The 4903-nt window shown below is 42.4% G+C and overlaps 1 long non-coding RNA gene across 1 annotated transcript in view; it reads right to left on the bottom strand.

Moving 5' to 3' along the window:
• LOC119415748 overlaps positions 1-4903 on the bottom strand; it is a 25135-nt gene that overhangs the window by 19253 nt on the left and 979 nt on the right. The window lies entirely within an intron of this gene.

Here is a 4903-nt window from a genome sequence, read left to right as displayed (position 1 = left end):
TCTTAGCGTATATCTTAGCGTGTATCTTAGCGTGTATCATCGTATATCTTAGCATATATCTTAGCGTGTATCTCAGCGTGTATCATCGTATATCTTAGCGAATATCTTAGTGTATATCTTAGCGTGTATCTTAGCGTGTATCTCAGCATGTATCAGCATATATCTTAGCGTAGTGTTGATAACTCATTAAATAAATATGCTACACAGGAGAGGTAGCTATTTTCTTCTCCCAGGTTTAATCTTGCAAGATGGAGCAGTGTTGAAAATACATGCACCAAATTGTTACATGGCGCTCCGTCCCAAATCTGCTCGCCGATAGCCTAGCCTAAAACAGCATCTTTTTATATATGTTATCAGACAAAGGTAAGGTCAGACTGCTCAGCCTCTTGCAGCGCTCTGATCCAGACAAAACAGCCCTTTAACAATATGAGTTAAAACATTTGACTTGAGTAAGTGAAAAAACTTCTGTGACCTTTCACATCTCCATCAGTGTATATCTTAGATCCTTTTATACTGTTTATTTTTATACAGTACTTTATATTTTGCTATTCTTGGGTGTAACTGGGATCAATACACAATTTAGTTCCACCCCATGTACCACATTTGATGCAAATGACAATAAAGAACCTTGAACCTTAAATAATAAAAATACATTGGGCTGCCACTGATACAATAAGTGACTTTGTGGAAGTCGGCAGAAAGAGACAAAAAAATATTTTGAGTCTTGATTTATTCACTGTCTTCCAACATCAAGCTCAGAAAAATTGAATGAAATACAACTGTTGATCCGCCCCGTTTATATTCTGCCCCTTTCACAATAAGAGCGCATTCTGATGTGAAATATATACATTTGTGTCTGCCACACAGCCCCCCCACCCCTGAACACACCAAATGTCACAAACACCAAAAACACAAATTGTGAAACTCATTACAGGTGTAAAACACACACCAAATAAATAAATAAATAAATGAAATACCTAATGATAATGGCTGGGATAAGGCGGCCACCATGGCTGCTCTTCACAGCGACAGAGGTTAAAAGTGAAGGAGACTCTCTGGACCGACTAACACTTAACTGTTCACCTGAGGGAGGCAACCCAGCTGTAGGGGGAAAACCTGGAAGAGTGGGCAAAGAAACTGGGGGACGGCCACGACGAGGTGGCTGAGCCAATTCAACCAGGTCCACTGGCAAAACATGAGTCAGTTTCAAACGGTCCACCAAAACACTTTCTTGAATACCCTCCAACTCCACCAAAAAATTTTTAGGTCCCCTCTCCAAAACATGAAATGGACCATCGTAAGGAGGCTGAAGTGGTGAACGGTGTGCATCATGGCGGATAAATACATACTCGGCCGACATAAGGTCCTTTGGCACAAACACTTGTGGAAGGCATTGATGTGTTGCCAATGGGGTCACAGATCTATTTTCCCCTGTTAGGACCTCCCTACTCCCTTTGGGAATAACTGAACTCGCCAGACCTGGAAGAAACTCCCCTGGTACCCTCAAAGGCTGGCCAAGGACGAATTCAGCTGAAGAAAATAGCAGGTCCTCTTTAGGAGCTGAACGCAGACCCAACAAAACCTAAGGAAGGTGATCCATCCAACCATTATCCACCAATGAGGCCCGCAATGCAGCCACGACTTGGTCTTGTCTGTAGTTATCCCACGGAGATGAAACTGGGCTTCCGAATGCTGGAACCATGGTTCTGGATCGTGTTGCCAGAACTCCGGAAGCTTAACAATGGCCGCAAACACAGCAGATGAAGCGGCAGTAGGAGACAAGACCACGGCGGTTGAAGCAACATCTGCCCAGCAAAAAATTTGGTCCGAAAACACGGCTGATGGAGAAGCGATGTCAGCATCTGGTGAGTTCTCATTCGAAAACATGTTCAGATGTTCAGGGTCACCAATGTGGAAGTCGGCAGAAAGAGACAAAAAATATTTTGAGTCTCGATTTATTCTCTACGTCTTCCAACATCAAGCTCAGAAAAACGAATGATCCGCTCCGTTTATATTCTGTCCCTTTCACAATAAGAGCACATTCTGACATGAAATATATACATTTGTGTCTGCCACAACTTCATAATTGCCACTTCTGCTATTTCCATCTTAGTATTTTGTTTAACTCATCAACGTTCGATCAAGGAGAAAAAAACAAAAAAACAATACATTATGAATACACCGAGCATCACGTTGCAGCAAGCTTTTCAGACAAAAAGAACAGCGACCTATTTTTCTGAATGAATGAAAATGCCTTGCATGACTCTAAACTGAGTAACCAAAGGACATCCTGTGCCTCAGTGTTTGCTGATTGGAGCCAGAGTAGGGGATGGCTGTGTTCTGTAGGTCCTGTGAGGTGAGGGTTACGGTGGAAAAAACAACTCAAGTCTCCGCCTCAGCACCAAACGGGGGGAACAACACAAACGTAATCAGCTGCAGGAGGCACCGACACACACGTGAACACTAATATCTAAAAGACACAACTTGTGTCTCGGTCTGCTATGCTACATTTTACAAAATAAAAATTACTTGTTTGCCATTCATAAAAACACTTAACCTTGGATTTCTGCATTGTAAACTATATTTCTATATTATTTTATGCTAAATGGCACTTGTAAAGTTATTTTACGTCTTTAAAGTAGGGGTCTGCCGATCAATCCAAGTGTTGATATTATCAATAGCAATGTTGGTGTCAGATCTGCTACAAGCATGATGTGATCAATACTTCAGTTTGTTTACTCTCCTCTACTTTTCTTATGTCACAAGTGCAACTGTGCACGGGAGTAGGCGAGAAGCAGCAAGACCACATGAAAACACTGGAAGAAACAAGCACGGCGGATGATAACTTTGTCAGCTCCAAATGCACATCACCTGAATTAATACACACACTGGCACATGTGACATTTATACTTACATCTGTAAGCACAGCATGCTGCACGGGACCCTAACTTCTTTTGCACAAGTGGGTCACTTCAGGGCTGCGGACCTTTCACAGTCTGATGAAGTTGCATTTAAAATATAACGTGAACGACCACACACACAAAAAAATCAAGAGCTACGTAAGTTCATGTATGTGGTTCATCCGGTGCACCGTTTATAATCTTGTAAGGTGTGATTTTTTTTTTTAATAGAGTACATGAGAAAAAAAAAACAGCTATTATGTTTCAGTCACTTTCATTGTTTGACACTAGAAGATATTATTTACTTCTGATGCCCTCAGAAGTCAGAACTTGGAAAAAGGAATGACCTCCTCCAACTGCGCTGTGGTTCAGTTGCAAGTTTGAGAGCTAGTACAGCTGGCTGATTATTGCACTCAGTAGGCTAACTGCTATTAGCAATAGCAACAATAATGGTTACCTTTACAAATACAGCATCATCTCAGCAGAAAGCGTTAGAGTAACAAAAGTGTATGCAGCTACAACCACTAAATAAAAGACATTTTGCTGGTGATGGAATGACACCAAGCACATGTCCAGACAGTGGCACAGCTGCTCAGGAAGAGTTTGTCCCTGAAAGCAGTACCACACCAAGCTCGAGCACTTGCAGCTCATGCAGGCTGGATTTCCTGGTATAAAATGAGTTCTGTCTAAACAAGTAGAAGGAATTAGCCTTGCATTTGTAATGGTTTGAGTTGTACTGGACATAACGTTTCCTGCAAGCATCCTGAGATGTTGCTATTAGAGAACATGATGAATGTTTGTTTTTCTTTGCCATATATCCTGTCAGTCAAACAGGGTTGCTCACTGACAAATAAAACTATAGAAATGAATACAATGCAAATCTGAGCAAAGCACAGTGATTCCGAGACAGTGACCTCCACATCCCCCCCATCATTGTTCTGACTGTTTGAGAGGACCCCCTCTGTGACCTCTAATCGACCTCTCTCTGCCTTGCCGACAGAACACTTGATGCTGCCTTTTTTTTTAACCTGTGGATATGTCTGAAAAACTGGTCCTACTTCAGCTCTGAGCTGTGATTGGACCATGATTACGATGGCCACTTGACTTCATGTCCTCGGAGGGAATCAGGCATGAAGGCACGGCGGAGGTCGAGCTCCTTATGCAGGTGCTTTTCACCATCCACGCTGTTTATTTTTAACAGTTGGAATAGACTAAATGAATAGATGCCCATTTAGTGCAGGTTTCTCAGGTGCAAAGAGTGTATAAATGTGAACTTCATGTTTAGGAAGAACCAGTGTGGCTTCACTGGAAAGGTTTTTGACGTAGTTTGTGCGCAACAGGCACAGATGTTTGCAAAGGAGCTGTCAGTTTGTATCAGTCAAGGAGCGGTTTGATAAAGCCACGCAGACCCGGTGACGTGAAACTAAGTTCAACAACAACAGTCATCTCTCTGCTTTGTTTGCCTGTTGCTAAATGCAAGAGACAAGAACAGAATTCACTGTGGAAACCGATCAGGAGCCCTTCTGCACTGAGGACCTCCACAGAGCTGGCATGGCCCTGGCAGCCACAGGGCCCTGTTTGTGTTGCTCTGTCCCAACTACTTGAGCTGTCTCTAAATCACACACGCCTGCTGTCATCTGCCCGTCTCGCAACTCTCACTCAAGCATTTTGACACAAGTACCAAGAGGCCGAGAGAGTTGTAAAGTTGAAACGCCACAGCTGACCTGATGTAAATCATCATCTCCTACATGAGGTACAACAATCTAAGGTAGATCAACAAGGAGCTGATCATAACAGCTTTATTATGCAGGTCTTTTCCAGGGAACATGAGTGAGGTTTAAAAATACTCCAGCAATGAATCAGTGGCCTCACTATCTTTACAGGCAGACATTGGTAATTGTCAACCAGAACAGTTAAAAAAAAGGACCAAAACAAGAGGTGTTTGCAGATTTGTCAGCCATTTTTTAAAATATGCTACCAAAAGTGGGTCTGCTATAACATTT

The sequence above is a fragment of the Nematolebias whitei genome, chromosome 10 (assembly GCF_014905685.2).
Source record: "Nematolebias whitei isolate Nwh7 chromosome 10, NemWhi1, whole genome shotgun sequence".
NCBI classification, from domain to species: domain Eukaryota; kingdom Metazoa; phylum Chordata; class Actinopteri; order Cyprinodontiformes; family Rivulidae; genus Nematolebias; species Nematolebias whitei.
Note: the sequence above shows the minus strand (reverse complement) of the source record. Positions and strands in the feature narration are given on the sequence as shown.